This window comes from Hyperolius riggenbachi, chromosome 9, assembly GCF_040937935.1.
Source record: "Hyperolius riggenbachi isolate aHypRig1 chromosome 9, aHypRig1.pri, whole genome shotgun sequence".
In the NCBI taxonomy this organism is placed as follows: Eukaryota; Metazoa; Chordata; class Amphibia; order Anura; family Hyperoliidae; genus Hyperolius; species Hyperolius riggenbachi.
Genome location: NC_090654.1, coordinates 58079758 through 58101810, shown reverse-complemented (window position 1 = coordinate 58101810; position 22053 = coordinate 58079758). Strand labels below are relative to the sequence as shown.

At 47.6% G+C, this 22053-nt stretch overlaps 2 protein-coding genes across 4 annotated transcripts in view; one reads left to right on the top strand and one right to left on the bottom strand.

The window, feature by feature from the left end:
• Positions 1 to 22053, bottom strand: part of GGA1 (golgi associated, gamma adaptin ear containing, ARF binding protein 1) — a 468858-nt gene that overhangs the window by 137486 nt on the left and 309319 nt on the right. The gene's annotated exons all lie outside the window — the stretch shown is intronic.
• LOC137532397 (V-type proton ATPase catalytic subunit A-like) overlaps positions 1 to 22053 on the top strand; it is an 83489-nt gene that overhangs the window by 6214 nt on the left and 55222 nt on the right. The window contains exon 1 of one of the 3 annotated variants that reach the window (XM_068252834.1): positions 5145 to 5156. The exons of 1 other annotated variant lie outside the window; for it this stretch is intronic. The gene's annotated coding sequence lies outside the window, so the exon portion shown is untranslated. Of the gene's footprint in view, positions 1 to 5144; positions 5157 to 21887; positions 21909 to 22053 lie in introns of those variants that run through there. One more of the 3 variants, XM_068252835.1, reaches the window with a different exon arrangement.

The following is a 22053-nucleotide window of genomic DNA, read 5'->3' as shown; positions in this document are numbered from 1 at the left end:
TATCGGTCACCAGGTTGACAGATTGGGCTGTGTAAGTAATGTACCTGCCCTGACCGTGCTTGGCAGACCAGGCATCCGTGGTCAGGTGGACCCTTGACCCAACGCTGTGTGCCAGAGATGACACCACTTGCCTCTCAACTTCACGGTACAGGGTATCGCCTTTTTAGAGAAATAATTGCGGCCTGGTATCTTCCACTGTGGTGTCCCAGTGGCCACAAATTTACGGAAGGCCTCAGAGTCCACCAGCTGGTATGGTAACATCTGGCGAGCTAACAGTTCCGCCAAGCCAGCTGTCAGACGCCGGGCAAGGGGGTGACTGGCAGAAATTGGCTTCTTCCGCTCAAAGATTTCCTTCACAGACACCTGGCTGCTGTGGGCAGAGGAGCAGGAACTGTTCAAGGTCAGAGGCGGAGTGGAGGAGCGTGGCTGTGAAGGTGCAAGGGAGAAAGCTGCTGAAGATGATGCACCTGAAGGAGGAAGAGTAGAAGGAGGGTGGCTTTTCTTTTGTGTGCTGCTTTTGTTCAGGTGCTCTTCCCATTTCAGTTTGTGCCTTTTCTCCATGTGCCTTCATAAGGCACTTGTCCCTACGTGGGTGTTGGCTTTTCCATGGCTCAATTTTTGGGGGCTGAGAGAACAGATGGCATTGCTCCAATCTGAGGCATACTGTAAGAAAACGCGGAAAAGCCGCCGCGTGTACTGACAGCAAGGCAGCTGATTCCGCGTCCAGCGCGGCGGTTTGCACGCAGCAGCGTGCGTCTGGTGTGGCTGGGTCTGTTAGTTCACACAGATTCAGGAATATGTGCGCGCGCGCTGAGAGGCAGAACATTTATGACAGCCAAGGAGGGATCAGCTGACCAAGCGGGTCAGCTGACGTCAGAGCAAGTGACTATTGGTCAATCACTGATGGGTGGTGCCGGGGAGCGCTGCTCTATATATAGTTACTGCTGCTCAGTCTCAAATTGTCTGCCGCTGCGAACACTACGTGGAAGCACTCAGACCTTAGTCAGATCCTACAGTGTGTTTGAACCAGGACGACCTGGGAATTCACACTGAGCCAAATTACTTCTGTTTATCATTGTGTTATTATTCAGACTAGTTCCAGGGTGTCGAGACCACGGACCTCACACCCAAGATTAGGGAACTTGTGTTATCATTGTGCTATTATTCAGACTAGTTCCAGGGTGTCGAGACCACGGACCTCACACCCAAGATTAGGGAACTTGTGTTATCATTGTGCTATTATTCAGACTAGTTCCAGGGTGTCGAGACCATGGACCTCACACCCAAGCTTAGGGACTGGTGTTATCATTCTGTTATACTTCAGACTAGTTCCAGGGTGTAGAGACCACGGACCTCACACCCAAGACTAGGGATACTGTGTACCATCTTAGTATACCCCAGACTAGTTCCAGGGTGTAGAGACCACGGACCTCACACCCAAGACTAGGCATTGTTTGATATCTGTTATGACCTACTGCTTTCCTGACTATCCCTCTGCTCTCTGATTCGGTACCTACGCATTTCTGATTATCTGTTGCCAACCCTGCCTGCCTTGGATACCGAATCAGCTTACTGTCTCTGTACCTTATCTGTCTGTGTGTTGCCGACTTGGCTTGCCCGACCTCGAGAGCTATCTCTCTCCTTTTAGAGATAGTCTCCAGACCTGCTAGTGACATCCACCTTCAAGTGTCACTCACTCACAGGTCCCTCCTACCTTCAGTCTGGGACTCCACCCCTTTGGAGGTCTCAGGCTGCTGGAAGGCTCTTGTACTTCTCAAAAGGCAGTATCGCCCATACTGCCAAAAAACCATCTGCTCCTCGGGTGGTTTTACTCAAAGCCATTACTGTTGCACCAAACACTCACACTATCTGGGTGTCCAGAGGTTAGTTATACTTGGATTATCGGTGATTCTGCAGATCATCAATAATCAGGTATATATCTGCATTCTTGGTGATACTGCAGATCACCAATAATCAGATTCTCTCTGTGTGCTGACACCGATCATTACACAGACACATTAAAACATTTCCAAACCTCTGAGCCCCCCTGGGGTGATGGCACTATGGTGGCATCAGCAGCTGACGTTGAAGGGCATGTTGGCTGGCTGTTCATAGGTGGCGATACATGGCGCTGGACACTGCCACCAGCTGTTTCTGACGATGAGCTTCCCCTGCTTCTTTCAGGGACTCGTCTCCTCCTACTCCTCTCTGACTCCCCCTCTGAACTGTCCCCTGTTCATCTTCTCTATTGGGAACATACAAGGGATCCGTATCATCGTCATCATCATAATCATCCTTCCCAGCTTCGCTTGCCTCAGACACCTCCAAAACTGCACCAACAGCAGGTACTTCATCATCCCCCTCCGCACACGTTACATCCATAGTGTCGCCTAACTCAGACATATGAGGTGGTGTAACTTGCTTAGCGCCTTCATCTGGTTGTAACAATAATGGCTGTGCATCAGTGATTTCCCCACCAAATAACTCCTGCGAACTGTCAAATGTAGCGGATGTGGTACTTGGAGTAGCGCTGGTGGCTGCGGAAGATGAGGTGTTCTGTGGTAAATAGTCAACCACGTCCTGACAATCTTGGGAGTTGATGGGACGTGCCTTCTTCTGAGCACTGTACTTTGGTCCAGGGCCACACGAAATCACATCACCACGACCTCGAACAGACCTGCCGGGTGGCCTTCCTCTGGGTCTGCCTCTACCTCTGCCTCTACCTGTTTTGTCCGTTTTGTCCATATGGGGGGGGGGGGATGAACTGAAAGGTATGCACTGACTTGAGTAATACAATGTGCAGTCACACAGGTGCAGTTAACAGGTATGCACGGAGTGGTATACCACACTGCGTGCACTCACGTAGGTGGGTGGGTGCACTGAAGTGAACAACAGGTAGCAGTAGCTATATGCAGTGATGGATATTGCAATGTGCACCTGTCACACACAGTCTTGTTCTGGACAGGAACAGTGACACTGTGTGCGCTCACGTAGGTGGGTGGGTGCACAGTGAACAACAGGTAGGTATATGCAGTGGGTATTACAATGTGCACCTGTCACACACAGACAGGTACCGGACAGGCACAGGGACACTGCGTGCACTCACGTAGGTAGGTGGGTGCACTGAAGTGAACAACAGGTAGGTATACGCAGTGATGGGTATTACAATGTGCACCTGTCACACACACAGGTAGTAGTCACTGAATGTGCAGGGCCTGGCAGTGGCACACACAGTAGGAATTAGCAAGGCTGTCTATGCAACACAAGTGTCAGTGGGACACACAGAAAAAAAAATAGATCACAAGAACAAGATTAGCTCTCAAAAGAGCTGTTGTGGGGTGCTTTTTTTTTAGCAATAAGAATCAGCAAGGAGCAAGCGAGCAAGCTAACAAGCCTAAAAAGACCCTAACTAAGCTTTCCCTATGAGAGTCTGCAGCAGCTATCCCTTCACTAATTACTGCAGGCACATGAGTGAGTGAAAAGCCTGACGCTGCCTGCCTTTTATAAAGGGTGGGGGAGGGCCTCCAAGAGGGAGTGTAGCCTGATTGGCTACAATGTGCCTGCTGACTGGGATGTAGAGGGTCAAAGTTGACCCTTTTGATGCGCTATGGGGGCGAACCGAACTTCCGGAAAAGTTTGCGGTTCTCTAGTGGCCACCTTAAGAGAGTGACCACGTCCAGTACCTTCTGGACACCCGAGTGGCCAGGTTTGTGAATCTCCACCTGCCTCAAGTGCCTCAAGTGGTTGGTTGCCCCTTCTGCAACCTACCTTTGTGAGTACCTTTTTCCATACATTACTCCATTTGGTGACATATTGCACTATTTGGACTATGTACATGCAACAAAAGCTGTGTACACACACTAGATAAAACAGAATCTAGCATCGGCCACTCAGTCTCAAGGTGTGTACACACATCAGATAAAAGTCTTTAGAAAATGAAAGATCACAGACCAATCTTACCCCCTTCCATGTAGTATGAGAGCCATACCTACACGGTCTATTCTATTGAGCTGAACTCCCCATCAGATAAAAAGGGACAATTTACTGAACACAACCCTGCAGGGGGGGGGGGGGGGGGGGGTCTGGGTTGTATTTAACACTTCAGGGGACAGTGCCCGGGGATCCGTTGCGTTTGTTTTGGCGATATCACACGCTGTTATCGCCGCACAGCCCATCATTCATGTGCGACTAAGATTTGCTAGCATGTTTGATGTCCCCCGTCGCTGACCGCGGCTCCCCTCCACATTGGAGCCTTGCACGGAAGGGGTAGCGTGGCCATGCTGAAAGAAGAGGAGCTGCGTGGCCACGATATGTTTGCGACAATGCCTTGTTGCTAATCTTCCGGGAGGGCCGCGCACTGCGACGGGGGACATCACAGCAGGGAGGGAAGCCTCAATAGGATCCTGAGGCTTCCTTCTCTTTAGGTAAGTATCTCATTTTATATCCGAGCTTCAGCTCGGTTACACATTAAGTCTATGGTATAGACATTGGACTAAGCCTATGACTGGGATTAGCTTGTGAGTTCCTCTGAGGGACAATCTAAATAGAAATACATTAGTAGATATTTTTAGCAAGGTAGACATTACACATAAAATCTCATGCAAATGAATGTTTGTTTATTTTTTGGGTCATACATTGACTGGGAATGACCATGTATAGATGGATGTATTCCCATGCAGACACATACTGTACTGTACACACACGCACACACACATGCGCGCACGCGCGCACACACACACAAACATGCGCACACACACGCACATACACACACACACACGCACACACACACACACGCGCACACACACACACGCGCACGCACACACACACACACACACACACACACACACACACACACACACACACACACACACACACACACACACACACACTGTATACAAGTAAGCATAGGACAGTGTTAGAATGTTCTACAAGGGCACATCAGTGCAGTGAGTCCTAGAGTCTTGCGCATACTCCAGAGCTGAGGTGTGTTGGTGAGTGTTTATAGTATATACAGTGTGCTGGGCTCCTCCCTGTCACCTTCATAGAACACACAGGTGAGCTAAATCTGACCTCTGTCCCCTCCTCTTCCCTCAGCTAAATATTTAGGGATAAACTGAGGGCATAGGCAGGCCATTTCTCTTCACAGCACCACGAAGGTGAGTTACCTCCATCAATGGTCCATTATTACCTCACATATTACATTTCTGTATGGCATTACTTGTATGCTGCATGTTACTCTCAGTGTCTGCTTTTATTCTGTATGCATAATTACCACACAGTTACACTTTTCTTGCTCTGTATGTTATTCATAATTCTCAGGATCCATTCTTATTCTGTATATGTAGGCACTGCCTAGTAGCACTGTTGCTGTTCTATGGTCTATAGAGTGTGTTTCTGATACTCTTATCTAATTCTGTATGTATGGACACTGCACAGTGCCACTTCTCTTGTCCTGTAAGCTGGGTGTAGCTCTCAGTACCTGCTCTTATCCTGTATGTATGGACACTGCACAGTGCCACTTCTCTTGTCCTGTAAGCTGGGTGTCGCTCTCAGTACCTGCTCTTATCCTGTATGTATGGACACTGCACAGTGCCACTTCTCTTGTACTTTCTTATCCTGTATGTATGGACACTGCACAGTGCCACTTCTCTTGTCCTGTAAGCTGGGTGTCGCTCTCAATATCTGCTCCTATCCTGTATGTATGAACATTGCACAGTACCACTTCTCTTATCCTGTAAGCTGGGTGTCGCTCTCAGTACCTGCTCTTATCCTGTATGTATGGACACTGCACAGTGCCACTTCTCTTGTACTTTCTTATCCTGTATGTATGGACACTGCACAGTGCCACTTCTCTTGTCCTGTAAACTGGGTGTCGCTCTCAATATCTGCTCTTATCCTGTATGTATGAACACTGCACAGTACCACTTCTCTTATCCTGTAAGCTGGGTGTCGCTCTCAGTACCTGCTCTTATCCTGTATGTATGGACACTGCACAGTGCCACTTCTCTTGTCCTGTAAGCTGGGTGTCGCTCTCAATATCTGCTCTTATCCTGTATGTATGAACACTGCACAGTACCACTTCTCTTATCCTGTAAGCTGGGTGTAGCTCTCAGTACCTGCTCTTATCCTGTATGTATGGACACTGCACAGTGCCACTTCTCTTGTCCTGTAAGCTGGGTGTCGCTCTCAGTATCTGCTCTTATCCTGTATGTATGAACACTGCACAGTACCACTTCTCTTATCCTGTAAGCTGGGTGTCGCTCTCAATATCTGCTCTTATCCTGTATGTATGAACACTGCACAGTGCCCCTTCTCTTGTACTTTCTTATCCTGTATGTATGGACACTGCACAGTGCCACTTCTCTTATCCTGTAAGCTGGGTGTCGCTCTCAGTATCTGCTCCTATCCTGTATGTATGAACACTGCACAGTACCACTTCTCTTATCCTGTAAGCTGGGTGTCGCTCTCAGTACCTGCTCTTATCCTGTATGTATGGACACTGCACAGTGCCACTTCTCTTGTACTTTCTTATCCTGTATGTATGGACACTGCACAGTGCCACTTCTCTTGTCCTGTAAACTGGGTGTCGCTCTCAATATCTGCTCTTATCCTGTATGTATGAACACTGCACAGTACCACTTCTCTTATCCTGTAAGCTGGGTGTCGCTCTCAGTACCTGCTCTTATCCTGTATGTATGGACACTGCACAGTGCCACTTCTCTTGTCCTGTAAGCTGGGTGTCGCTCTCAATATCTGCTCTTATCCTGTATGTATGAACACTGCACAGTACCACTTCTCTTATCCTGTAAGCTGGGTGTAGCTCTCAGTACCTGCTCTTATCCTGTATGTATGGACACTGCACAGTGCCACTTCTCTTGTCCTGTAAGCTGGGTGTCGCTCTCAGTATCTGCTCTTATCCTGTATGTATGAACACTGCACAGTACCACTTCTCTTATCCTGTAAGCTGGGTGTCGCTCTCAATATCTGCTTTTATCCTGTATGTATGAACACTGCACAGTGCCCCTTCTCTTGTACTTTCTTATCCTGTATGTATGGACACTGCACAGTGCCACTTCTCTTATCCTGTAAACTGGGTGTCGCTCTCAGTATCTGCTCTTATCCTGTATGTATGAACACTGCACAGTACCACTTCTCTTGTACTTTCTTATCCTGTATGTATGGACACGGCACAGTACCACTTCTCTTGTCCTGTAAGCTGGGTGTCGCTCTCAGTATCTGCTCTTATATTGTATGGATGGATACTGCACAGTGCTACTTCTCTTGTCCTGTAAGCTGGGTGTTGCTCTCAGTATCTGCTCTTATACTGTATGTATGGATACTGCACAGTGCCACTTCTCTTGTACTGCTTACTCTTTATGTATGGACACTGCACAGTACCACTTCTCTTGTCCTGTAAGCTGGGTGTAGCTCTCAGTACCTGCTCTTATCCTGTATGTATGATCACTGCACAGTACCACTTCTCTTGTCCTGTAAGCTGAGTGTCGCTCTAAGTACCTGCTCTTATCCTGTATGTATGGACACTGCACAGTACTACTTCTTGTCCTGTAAGCTGGGTGTCGCTCTCAGTACCTGCTCTTATCCTGTATGTATGATTACTGCACAGTGCCACTTCTCTTGTACTGTCTTATTCTGTATGTATGGAGACTGCACAGTACCACTTCTCTTGTCCTGTAAGCTGGGTGTCGCTCTCAGTATCTGCTCTTATTCTGTACTTCTCTTGTCCTGTAAGCTGGGTGTGACACTTGTTGCATTCTTCTAGTGCCAGGATAAGGGATGTAGGATGGGTGAAATTACCCTTACATGGGATATCTCAGTGGCTGAGGTCAAGGTCTTTCCTTTCCCGCTCATGTACGTTAGAACACTTTTGTTGAGGGCCTATTTCCACTAGAGTGGTGCGTCCGTTTCCGAATTGGACGCTGCATCCATGCTGCAGTGAAGCCGCAGTCGAACCGCCTAGGCTATGGACGGCTATAGGCATTCGGATGTGTGCTGCATTTCAGACGGCAAGCCTATTGATGGAATAGGCAGAGTGTTTTAGTGGAAACAGGCCCTTAGTCCTGATGAAAGTCTGACCAGCTCTCACTAAACATTTTGTTTTTAATGGCCGAATCAATCACTTTGATCAAATTTTCTGGTCATCTATTGCCCACAATATGATCAATTTTGGCCGGTTTATTGATCAATAGTCTGATCAGATATGTTGGAAAAGCTCCTTGCAAGGGGGCGGGGCAGGAACGGCAGGGATCGATTGCACTGCACTGATTGGTACAATGTCTGCAGCTTGATCGAAGCACAATACATTTATGCTGGAATCTATTGAAATGGAGTTTGCTGTGTGGTGTAAGAATCAATCGCAATCCTGCAAATTATCAGAGAGCAATCAATCTTTTTAGCATATTGGGCCATAATTAATTCATATATGGCAATCTTCAGAGAAAGTGTAGATGGAAATCCAATGCATAAACATCTTAAAGAGAACCTGAAGTGATAAGAATAGGGTAGCTGCCGTATTTATTTCCTTTTAAACAGTAGCAGTTACTTGGCAGTCCTGCTGATCTCTTTGGTTGCACTAGTGTCTGAGTCACACACCTGAAACAAGCATGCAGCTAATCCAGTCAGGCTTCAGTTATAAACCTGTGATCTGCATGCTTGTTCAGGGGCTACGGCTAAAAGTATTAGAAGCAGAGGATCAGCAGGAGAGTCATTCAACTGGTATTGTTTAAAATGAAATACATATGGCAGCCTCCATATACCTATTGCTTCAGGTGTCCTTTAAGGCCTGTTCACACATCACACTTTTTTGGATGATCATTCATGATCTTTTCTGGTGACGTGTATAGGCACCCCCAATGTCTGCAGACTGGTTGTTGGCGATCACACAAGCTGTAAAGCCTTGCCTGACCGCTACTGTTATTTCTGGTTACAGCTTGCTCTTCCTCGCTTTCCTCACCCCCTCTCTATAGGACAGAACAGGTGCAAAGAGATCTGCCATCTGACAGGACAACTGATGTGTGAGCTATATGAAGGCTGTTATATAGATTTCCTTTTAAAAAGGATCTGTAATAAAAAAAAACCTCTTTGGGATATTTGCCTCGGGAGGGGGAAGCCTCTGGATCCTAACGTGGCTTCCCCCGTCCTCCTCCGTCCCTCCGTTGCCCTGCCGGCCCGGGACCCCCCGAAGTGCGGCGAGGTAAATATTTACCCCACACGATCCAGTGCAGGCACACTGGCCCTTCTGTATTCGGGTTAAAGCGGAAATAGCTGAACCTGATCGATACGCTCTACTGCGCAGGTGCGAGTCCTTTGGTGTCTGTGCAGTAGAGTGGATACGATCGGGCTCGGCTATTTCCACCCAGGCTGCACAAAGAGCCGCTACTGCGCCTGCGCTGGATCCCGGAGAGGTAAAGAAATCATCCCTTGTCAAGCATGTCGGGGGGAGGATTTGGGGGAGCCAGCACTGCATTCCCTGAAGCTACAGGGGAGAGGGAAGCCTCATTGGGACCCTGAGACTTCCCCCTCCCGAGGTAAGTATCCCCGGGGGGGGGGGGGGGGTTCTTTACAGAGTCTCTTTAAGCTTTACCAGCTGCCTGGCTTTCCTGCTGCCCCTTTGCCTCTAATACTTTCTGCCATAGACTCTGAACAAGCATGCTGCATATCGTGTGTTTCTGACATTATTGTCAGATCTGACAAGATTAGCTGCCTGCTTGTTTCTGGTGTGATTCAGACACAACTGCAGTCAAATAAATCAGCAGGGCTGCCAGGGAACTGGTACTGCTTAAAAGGAAATACATATGGCAGCCTCCATATTCTGCTTACTTCAGTTGTCCTTTAAATAATTAGAAATGATCATTTCAGGTGATGATAATAACAAATGTCTGGGGCTTTGAGCGTTGACATAGTTGCATTGCGTTTGTGATACAGTCTTCCTGCATGAAGGTTTTGCTGGCATACACGGTTATGCAAACTCCTGGGAAATCGCATTGTGTCGTTCACTGGGCAATGCAAGATGGCCGCCAGCTGCACTGAGGTGGCTAAACCAGGCATTTGTCCATTCCCATTACAGCACTTTCCTCACTGAACTTCACAGCAGAAGTATAGCAACAGCTCATACATATGTACACGGATGAGGGCAGATGTCACAAGTGCAAGTAGCCATCTTTAACCATCCTCAACTGTAGCATCTCCTTACTGCACATGTGTACAGCCTCATAGGTTAACAACATGCTGCCTGTTTTAAAGGATGCCTGTAGTAAGAGGTATACAGAGGCTGCCATGTTTGCTTCCTTTTATTCAATGCAGATTGCCCGGCTGGCCTGCTGATCTACCTCTAATAGACTCTGTAACAAATTTTTCAGCCTTAGTTCTTCTATCCTATAAGTTCCTATGCCTGTTCTAATGTGCTCTGGCTTACTGCAGCCTTTCCTAATTGCACTGTCTCTGTAATAAATCTTATCTCCTTTCCTCTGTCGTGTCTGTCTGTCGGGCTAAGGCTGGAATGTGTGGAATGTGCAGGGCTGCTTGTGATTGGATAGAAGTGATACACACCCTCTGCAGGCCCCCTGCACACTCTGTATGACTCACACACTCTGTTTATGTGAGCCTATCACAAGCTGGTTAGTTTGTTTGTAAACACTGCCTAAAACTGTTAATTACAAGCCAGGATTGCAGCAGAGAGTGGCAGAAACAGCACAGAGGGGCACAGGAGAAAATAAGGAATAGAATGGTAAGCTTTTTAGTGTAAGAATATTAGAGTACAGATTCTCTTTAAGCCACAGACCCTGAACAAGCATGCAAATCAGATGTTTCTGACTGGATTTGGCGAATACTTGTTTAAGGTGTGTGATTAAGGTAACACCAGGCATCCGGTATTATTTAAAAGGAAATATATATGGCAGTCTCCATATCTTTCTCAGGTCAGGTGTAGTTTAAGGGGGTGATAAAACACAGCAGTTTTGCCGACTTCACCTTCATCCAAGTTAACTAAGCCCTATGAAACAAAATTCCCACCAGTAGCAAATATAGAAAAAAGTAGATGAAAAGCGGTAGAACAGGATTGAGTGCTTCAAGAGAAGGCAACACAAAACACAGCAAAAGCAACAACAAACACCATAAATAACACGGCAACAGTCCAGGCACTGTACTCAGCATCTTGCAGCATTGCTCAACGAGAACCAGAGGTGGGGAAGCTTTGTTAAAAAACATGCTACCTGATCAGGGGGCTAGCCGGATCAGGTAGTGTCAATTAACCCTACTACGACCCGCAATTGTCGAAAAATGAAAAAAAAAAAAAAGGCTGTGAACCCCGAGGTCATAATCAGTGTCAGAGCAGGCCAATCAGAGCAGCGGAATAGGCTTCCTAACACCAGAGTGGGCGTTTTGCAGGAGTGCCCAAGGGACGCCCCTTCCTCTCGTAGATTGCTGACATGCAGCTTGTCGCCAATTGTGAGAGGTGACCCCGCGCCACCTCAGATACACTTTAAAAAACTCATCAGAAGCAGAACAGGGAGGCACATCACTAGAATCACCAGACCTCCTAGCAGCACATGGAATACTAGTTCTGTGGTCTTCACTACACAGATGACTGCCAAACCTTGCCACCTCGACATCTGCAACACCAGCAAATGGATAATCTACTCAGTGGCATGAGGCTCATATTGCCTATGTAGTTATATGCTTATTGTGATTTATATGTACTCCATCCACTTATACAATAATTCAGTCACAATTGTATAAACTACGACACACAATTAGGATGTATATACACAAACAATTACTGTCACCCGCAAAGATTCAGGGCCCTTTCACACCGGGGCGGTGCGGTATCATTACCGCGGCCCACCGCCGTGCAATGAAAGTCTATGAAGACTTTCATACTTCTGTGGTACGGCGCAACGCGATGGAAGTGACGTTTTCTCCGCTTTCCCGACGCAGGTCCAGAACTACGTCACCGTGCATTTTCTGCGGCTGCCTGGAAGTCATGCTAGTCTATGGCGATGCGGGAATATTTAAAAAAATGACCAACGTGACGTTGCGGGGCGCATGCGCAGAAATGTATTTTTTACAATCGGCTTCCGTGCACTTCCGCATACCCCAAAGCAGGAAGTGATGGCAGATACGTGTCACTTCCTGCTTGGCCCAATGCCAGATGGGGACTGCCGCGTTAAGGCCTGTTCCTGGTGATGTGGTGCGGCAGAAGTGAGGCACTGCATCGCTGCCGCCAGCTTACAATGTGAAACCGGCCTGAGGGCCAAGTGCTGTACAGACAGCGCATTCTGTTGTTACGGAGGGGGGCGGAGAGATGTGGATGTATAGTGGGCATGGCCGGATTTCTGGCAAGGCCACATAGGCCATGGCCTAGGGCACCAGATAAACAAGGGGCGGCCTGTAGACAGTGGGCATTATTTGCAGGGCATTATTTGCCAGTGTCCAAACAAATGAAAAGGGTCAGGATAACTGCACTATTAGTACCAGCTGGCATCTGCCTGTGCTGTGCTACAGGCAGCTGCAGTCCAGTAACCAAACGTTTGTGAACAGTGTGTGACTAGCAAAAAGCCAGACTTTGTCCAATGACATAGCAGCAGCTGCAGACAGTTACAGAAGGCCGGGTCTCACACACTTGGTGTGGGGGATGAAAGGACCAGGGACAGCACCAGCAAATAGTACAGAATACAGAAGGCAGCCTCTCACAGTACCCATTTCTTAATTATTGATTGGCCAGCGCTGTTACCCTGGAGACAGCAGTGGGTACAGGACTCACTTTTACATGTTGCTGACCCCACCCAATGTCCAATTGTGAGCCACTTTTGACTATGTGTGTGTGGTGGATGGCTCCCACCACGCCCATCACCTGTAGATCGCTTGATTGACCAGTTCCCCCGTGTGACGTGATTGATTCACTTCACGTTGCCAAGGAGACCTCGGCACTAGCCGCAATAGTGGACACCAGCGGCCCAAAAATTATTGGGGGGGGGGGGGTTGTGTGTGGGGCGGCTGGTAATAGTCAGCCTTGGGCGGTAAGAAGTACAAATCCGGCCCTGATAGTGGGAGGGATAAGGAAGAGAGCAATGCACTTGGCCAATGTGATTCAGTATGCTGGATATCTCAGGGATGCATCAGGGCCACTGTACACACTCGGCAGAGATGGCCCAGAATGTCTGTCTCAGCCCAGAGCCCCCTAGGGTGTGTGTGATGAAACGCGGAAAAGCCGCTGTCTCTCAAGGCGAGGCGGCTGTTTCCGCGTCCAGCATGGCGTCACAACGCGGAAAAAACGCCGCATGCCGCTTAGGCAGAGCGGCGGAATCCGCATCGGAGGCGGCTCCCGCACTCAGTTCACTGGATACATTGCAAGACAGTACTGGTGTGGCTGGGACTGATAGTCCACTAAGATTCAGACTTACACGCGCGCGAGCACAGAGGCAGAGTTTAAATAGCAGTTAGAAGGGTGTCGGCTGACCAGCTGGGTCAGCTGACAAATTCCACTGCTCTCATTGGACCAGCAATTAGGGAGGTCCTGGAAAGGTCCTAGAGTATATATACTGCTGGTTGTTCACTTGCTCTTTGTCTGGCGTGCGATCACATATGTGGAAGCACCCAGATCCGTAGTCAGATCCGCAAGTGTGCCGGGACCAGCTGGAGCTGTAATCCTACACTTAGCTAGATTTTGTTGATAGCTTAAAGTACTAGTTTGATTGTGAATATTTGTTATGACTTTTGCCTGCCTTGACTTCCCTTCTGAACTCTGATCTTGTACCTTGATATTTCTGATACCCTGTTGCCGAACCCCGGCTCGTTTCTAGACTCCGCCTCAGCCTCCTGATTCTGTACCTCGATATTTCTGATACCCCGTTACTGAACCCTGCCTGTACTTAGACTCCGCCTTTGCCTCCTGATCTTGTACTTTATCTGTCCGTGTGTGTATGACCTGGCTTGTCCGACCTCGAGAACCGACCTTACCGTTAGAGGCGGTTCCTCGCTCTGTTAGCGACCTTTCCTCCTGAGGGTCACTTCCAGACATCCTTCCTACTGTCAGTCTGACTCCTCCCGTCTTGGAGAGCTCAGGTCTGCAGAAGGAATCTGTGCAGTACTCCTTGCTGCACTGAGGCCTAGTCCTCAAAGTGTTACTGTTACACCAAACACTACACTCTACTCAGGTAAACAGAGGTTAGCTAGTATATCGGATTATCGGTGAGACTGCAGATCACTTATAATCTGGTATATATCTGTATTCCCAGTGATACTGCAGATCACCGGTAATCAGATCCTCTCTGTGCTTCACCGATCGTTACAGAACGCCAGACCAAATACAAAATGGACGCAAACACTGATTGTCTGGGTGTACTTGCCACTTCGGTGGACAACATCAATCAAGTACTGGGCGCCCACATAACTCTTATTGATGCCCTATCAGGGTCTGTACAAACCCTCCAGACATCAGTGGATCATGTGCGATCCTCTACTAGCTCTGACATACGTATTCCTGTACCTGAAAGATTTTCCGGCCACAGATCTGACTTCCGGAATTTTAGGAGTAGAGTATTGTCCTATTTTGAGTTGAGACCCCAATCTTCGGGTACTGAGACCCAGAGGGTCACGTTTATAAAGACTTTGTTGTCTGGCGACTCTCAGTCTTGGGCATATAGCCTGCCCGCCGGAGACAAAGCTCTTACCTCTGTAGAGGAATTCTTTAAAGCTATGGCAGTAATTTACGACGATTCGGACCTTGCTTCGACTTCTGAGCGGAAGCTCAAGCTTTTGCGTCAAGGCGAAGGTCCGGTCGAAGATTACGCGGCCGAGTTTAGGAGGTGGTCAGTTACGGCCAGGTGGGACACTTATGCCCTATTAGATCGTTTCTTGTCAGGGCTGTCCGATGAGGTCTCTGATTTGATGTTAAGCCAGCCCGAGCCCAGAACAGTCGATGAGGCCATCTCAGCGGCCATCCGAATCGACCACAGGCTGCGCTACCAAAAACAGACCAGGGGTAGTTCCCGTGTCAGAGGGGTATCTTACACTACGGTCCCAGTGACTCCACCTCCTACTATTTCACCTTCTCCCGTCTTGCCTCCATCCGAGCCGATACAGATTGCTCGGTCAAAATTGACCCAGGTAGAGCGAAGACGGAGAATGACCGAACAGCTGTGTCTGTACTGTGCTGAAGGAGGGCATATAGTACAGAACTGCCCTAACAAGCCGGGAAGATGCTACCGTTTAGGAGTGGTAGGGGGTAGCACCCTAGGTGCCCGGCTCATACCCTTAAACGAAAAACGTTTGCTCCTTCCATGTATGATTACATGGGGGGACAAATCTGAAGCCACAGAAGCCTTTGTTGATTCTGGCTCCGCGGCTAACTTTATGAGTTCAGAGTTCGCAGAAAGGTTGGGCATTCCGCTCACCCCAGTAAAACCACCTATCCAGATTACTGCTGTGGATGACTCCCCGCTGCAAAGGGACCGTCCGCTGTCTCAGACACCAGAGGTGGAAGTCACTATTGGGGTTCTGCATAACGAAAGTCTAAGTTTCTTTGTATTACACATGACCACCTCCACAATTGTTTTAGGAATGCCCTGGCTGCAGCTCCATTCGCCACAGATTAATTGGGCTACAGGACAATTAACTAGGTGGTCAGACTTCTGTTCCCAACAGTGTCTAGGGAAGGTGACTTTAGGTCAGACCAAGTTGCATGTGAAGGGGGTTCCTGAGCAATACTCCGAGTTTTCGGATGTATTCTGTCCCAAGGCTGCTGACAAGTTACCTCCTCATCGCCCTTTCGATTGCCCCATCGATCTCCGTGCCGGTTGTATGCCCCCTAGGGGTCACCTGTATAATTTGTCTGGACCAGAGAAAATAGCGATGCAGGAGTACATTCGTGACAATTTAGCCAAAGGGTTCATTCGCCCCTCCCGGTCGCCTGCAGGGGCCGGATTCTTTTTTGTTAAGAAAAAAGACGGAGGGCTGCGACCATGCATCGACTACCGTGGCCTGAATAAAATCACGGTGAAGAATCGTTATCCGTTACCATTGATAGACGATTTATTTACGCAAGTCACCAACGCTAAGATCTTTTCAAAATTAGATCTGAGGGGTGCATACAACCTGGTCCGCATTAGAAAGGGTGATGAATGGAAGACGGCCTTCAACACTCCCGACGGGCATTACGAGTACTTAGTGATGCCCTTCGGGTTGTGCAATGCGCCAGCCGTCTTTCAAGAATTAATCAACGAGGTATTCAGGGAGGTGTTGGGTAGGTTTGTACTAGTATACCTTGACGATATACTAATCTATTCCAACAACCTCCCCGAGCACAGGGTCCACGTTAAATTCGTGTTGGACAAATTGAGGCAAAATATGCTGTATGCTAAGGTGGAGAAATGTATTTTCGAGGTGACCACTGTCACATTTTTAGGGTATGTGATCTCCACCTCAGGCCTGTCAATGGATCCTGCCAAGGTCACAGCTGTCCTGGAATGGCCACAGCCAGTGGAGTTGAAGCCCCTGCAAAGATTTTTAGGTTTTGCGAATTACTATAGGAGGTTTATAAAGGGATACTCCACGATGATTGCCCCTCTTACCAGTCTCACAAAAAAGGGGGCAGATACCAACCACTGGTCTCCTGAGGCTGTGGCAGCTTTTTCTCACTTGAAAAAATTGTTTTGCTCTGCACCCATATTGAGACACGTAGACACCTCTTACCCATTCATTGTGGAGGTTGATGCCTCAGAAGTTGGAGTAGGGGCTGTGCTGTCTCAACGCTCTGGGCTGCAGGGAAGGTTGCACCCGTGTGCCTATTTCTCTCGGAGGTTTTCACCGGCAGAGAAAAACTACGACATAGGCAACCGGGAACTTCTGGCCATTAAATTGGCATTTGAAGAATGGCGCCACTGGTTAGAAGGGGCAGAACACATGATCACGGTGTATACTGATCACAAGAATCTGGAATACATCGAGGGGGCTAAGAGACTAAGTCCCCGACAGGCCCGTTGGTCGTTATTTTTTACGAGGTTCAGATTTATTATCACATACACTCCAGGCAGCAAAAACATCAAGGCAGATGCCCTGTCCAGATGTTTCGAATTAGAGACAGCACAGCCCCCCGCTCCTGAGTCCATCATCCCGCAGAGGCTGGTGTTAGCAGCCACAGAGACCTGGGAGGATTGGACAAAGGTTTTGGGTCCCTTTCAGCAGGATGTCCCTGAGGGAAAACCGGAGGGGGTCTTGTTTATCCCACTGTTTTTTCGTCTACAGGTCTTACAAATGTTTCACGCCCATAAGAGTGCTGGTCACCCTGGTGCTGCCAGAACGCAGGATCTGATTGCCAGGTGTGCTTGGTGGCCTTCTATGGCATCAGACTGCAAGGAATATGTCAGGGAATGTGCGGTATGTGCCAAAAGTAAACCCTCCCGGCAGGCACCTGTCGGTACCTTACAGTCTTTACCCGCCCCGAGTGAACCATGGACCCACTTGTCCATGGATTTTGTGGGTGAGCTCCCCAGGTCTGAAGGCATGTCGGTCATTTGGGTGGTAGTCGACCGCTTCAGCAAAATGGCCCATTTCGTGCCTTTGAAAGGACTCCCCTCGGCCCAAGAATTGGCTGACCTATTCATCGTCCACATTTTCCGGCTGCACGGCATTCCGGAGAACATTGTGTCCGATCGGGGAGTCCAATTTATCTCTAAATTCTGGAGGGCATTTTGCCACCAAATGGGCATGAAGCTGTCTTTCTCGTCAGGCTACCACCCACAGACGAATGGGCAGACTGAACGAATTAATCAGTCTTTAGAACAATTTTTAAGATGTTACGTTGCGGAGGCACAGAATGACTGGGTGAAGTTTCTGGCTTTTGCAGAATTTGCGCAGAATAATTTAAAGAGTTCTTCTTCTGGTTTTTCCCCGTTCCAGATTGTGACAGGGAGGTCGCCCAAGTTCTCCCCTTTGCCAGTTGCCTCTTCTCCATTCCCAGCACTGGAGGATTGGCAGAGGTCACTCAGGGACAATTGGGGAATTGTTAGAGATAATTTGCAGAAAGCGTTCCAAAGTCAAAAGGGTCAAGCGGACAAGAGACGTTCCATGGAATGGAAGTTTCAGCCAGGGGATTTAGTCTGGGTGTCCACACGTCACTTGACCCTGAAGCAGCCTTCTGCCAAACTGGGCCCCAGGTTTGTGGGTCCGTTTTCTGTGACCAAAAAGATCAACAACGTCACTTATACCGTTGATCTCCCCGCCAGCATGCGTGGGGTGAGATCATTTCACGTATCCCTGCTCAAACCTGCAGTCCATGTGGGCCCTACTCCTCCTCCTCCTGTCCTGGTGGATAGTCATCCTGAGTTCGAAATAGAGAAAATTTTGGACTCTCGCATTGTCCAGAACTCGGTACAGTATCTGGTACACTGGAAGGGATATGGCATTGAGGAGAGACAGTGGGTACCGGGGACTCGCATGCATGCGGATGAGTTGAGGAAAGAGTTTCATGCCTTACACCCCGAGAAGCCTGGTAGGAGTTGTCCGGAGTCCACTCCTCGAGGGGGGGGTACTGTGATGAAACGCGGAAAAGCCGCTGTCTCTCAAGGCGAGGCGGCTGTTTCCGCGTCCAGCATGGCGTCACAACGCGGAAAAAACGCCGCATGCCGCTTAGGCAGAGCGGCGGAATCCGCATCGGAGGCGGCTCCCGCACTCAGTTCACTGGATACATTGCAAGACAGTACTGGTGTGGCTGGGACTGATAGTCCACCAAGATTCAGACTTACACGCGCGCGAGCACAGAGGCAGAGTTTAAATAGCAGTTAGAAGGGTGTCGGCTGACCAGCTGGGTCAGCTGACAAATTCCACTGCTCTCATTGGACCAGCAATTAGGGAGGTCCTGGAAAGGTCCTAGAGTATATATACTGCTGGTTGTTCACTTGCTCTTTGTCTGGCGTGCGATCACATATGTGGAAGCACCCAGATCCGTAGTCAGATCCGCAAGTGTGCCGGGACCAGCTGGAGCTGTAATCCTACACTTAGCTAGATTTTGTTGATAGCTTAAAGTACTAGTTTGATTGTGAATATTTGTTATGACTTTTGCCTGCCTTGACTTCTCTTCTGAACTCTGATCTTGTACCTTGATATTTCTGATACCCTGTTGCCGAACCCCGGCTCGTTTCTAGACTCCGCCTCAGCCTCCTGATTCTGTACCTCGATATTTCTGATACCCCGTTACTGAACCCTGCCTGTACTTAGACTCCGCCTTTGCCTCCTGATCTTGTACTTTATCTGTCCGTGTGTGTATGACCTGGCTTGTCCGACCTCGAGAACCGACCTTACCGTTAGAGGCGGTTCCTCGCTCTGTTAGCGACCTTTCCTCCTGAGGGTCACTTCCAGACATCCTTCCTACTGTCAGTCTGACTCCTCCCGTCTTGGAGAGCTCAGGTCTGCAGAAGGAATCTGTGCAGTACTCCTTGCTGCACTGAGGCCTAGTCCTCAAAGTGTTACTGTTACACCAAACACTACACTCTACTCAGGTGAACAGAGGTTAGCTAGTATATCGGATTATCGGTGAGACTGCAGATCACTTATAATCTGGTATATATCTGTATTCCCAGTGATACTGCAGATCACCGGTAATCAGATCCTCTCTGTGCTTCACCGATCGTTACAGTGTGTAAGAGACTTTTGTGTGCGCCTGTCTATCGATCGATTGTTTATTTATATGGCTGGATAGTGCGCTGGTTTAGGGCTCTGATACAGGAGACCAGGGTTTGAATCTCGGCTCTTCCTGTTCAGTAAGCCGGCACCGGCAAGACTCCCTGACACCGCTACTGCCTATAGACTCAAAGCGCCAGAGCTGTGCCAGGAGAAAAGCGTGATATAAATGTTCTATGTCTATCTATCGATCGTGTATATGAGGCTTTTGTCTGCAGAATAGTATGCATGATATATACTGTATAAACAGTGGGACGTTGGTTTGCCAGCATAATTTGTTCCAGAAAAATGTTATCCAAAGCACTCTTATATCAAAGCAAATTATCCATAAGAATTCAAAGAAATTCAGCCGATTCAATCCACAATCAAAACACATTTCTAGAAAAATATTTTATACAAAGTACTGTACTGTATAAAGTAAAAATGAAGGAACTTATCCATAGGCAGTTGCATAACTAGAAATCACTGGGCCTCCCTGCAAAACTTTGAATGGGACCCCCTCCCCCTGCACACTGAATAGGGACTGTCTACAAATCTTTCTATGATTCGTTATCAGGGGCTGAGCAGATGCAGTCATTAGAACAATTGTGCAGAGAACAGAAAGTTTTTTCTCTCCTTGCACTTGGTTGTCAGTCTCTCAGGACAGTGCCCCCTGTGGCTTCTGTGCAGCCAGCCCTCCCCCCTACCGCAGCTGTCCCCTTGCAGAGTCTATTGTTGTTACACCGCTGGGCAGTTGCTTTTGCCTACTTTTAAAGATTTTATGGAAATGTGACATTGTACGGTCCTTACACTTTTAAGTGAAAAAAAAAAAACCTATGATGTAATGAATTGTATGTGTAATACAGATAATGAATGGAACATTAGTAAAAGAGAAAAGAGTCTAGTGTTTTTATTTTAAGTTATATAGCTTATTTTATAACATTGCATCATTCTGTCATATTTGCAGTTTTAAATCAACACTCTGTTAAGCTATAAAACAAAGCAGAAATGACCGTTTGAACTTTTTTTGCAGTGAAACCCTATCTCAGGCTGTCTCTCACTGTTTCTTGGCTGATTAAGTGCCTCCAAAAACAGGACTGTATTCCACCCAGTGGGTCGAATATTTCAGAGAAGCTCTTTTGCATTGATAACAACTAAAGTATTTTTTAATTCTTCCTGTAGTGGAAAACAATATGAGACTCTTATTTGCTAATAATATTCTATGTCTTGCCTGTATTACACATACAGTTCATTATCTCATAAGTTTATTATCGCTTCAGTTTTGCTTTAAGAGCAATAAAATCCAATCCTGCAGCGTCAAACGGGGAGGAATTTTCAGCACGGTTGTGATGAAGTGACACATGTATATGTACTGTGCTTGTACAGTATAGCAAGACTTTCCATGCATATCAAGTCAAATTTCATAACATTTTTGCTTGTCTTGCAAAGTGCTCTAAAAACCAAGTTACTCTGAATGCAAAATTTGACTATATATAAATATATAATGATATATGACACCTATGTGAATAGCTGACACTTTCCCTAAGTCTGCACAGAGATAGGAATGTCCCACTAGTTCCAGCTTTGCTGCATGTCTGGATGGTCAGAACAAGACTGAACTGTCTGCACTATCAACACAAGTCTGACTGATCCAGAATCCCTGTTTACACTAAACACAGTGAGAAGTCAGCAGCATACATAGACTCTGCTGTATATCAGGGCGCTGTGTGTACTGCATACACTGTGTATACTGTGCGTAGTGTTTATGCACAGACTGCGGCAGCCACAAACAACTCAAAACCATTGATTTACAAAGGGCATCTCCACAGGGGATATTATAAATGATTCTTCAAAGTTTTCTTTTCATTGTCTGCTTATTTATCAATAAAATCCAGCCCTTGCCTGGGTCACACTGAAACATAGAGATGGATACTGAAAGGATAAAATTGTGTGATCACAGCCTCATGCAGGCACTTGCAATAAGAACTTTTTATTTCTCCAATAAACTCAGGCTGTGCTGGAATTATTAAAATACAGTACAGGGAGCAGCCAGTCAGCACTCTGCAAGTCACGTGTCACGTGATCAGTGTGATCATGTGATTACACTGATCAAATGGCAGTGTGATCACATGGGCAAGGAGAGTACATTACAGATACTGTTGCAGATCTGTTCTCTCCTCAGTACTTTGCAGCATGAAGACATTAAAAACTGCTGGGAACAGCATCTCATAATAAATGTAAATATATAATAATTATTTTTATTACTGCATTTTTAAAATATATATTAAAGGGAATTGGAGGTGAGAGGGATATGGCGGCTGGCATATTTATTTCCATTTAAATAATGCACATTGCCTGGCTGTCCTGCTGATTCTCTGCCTC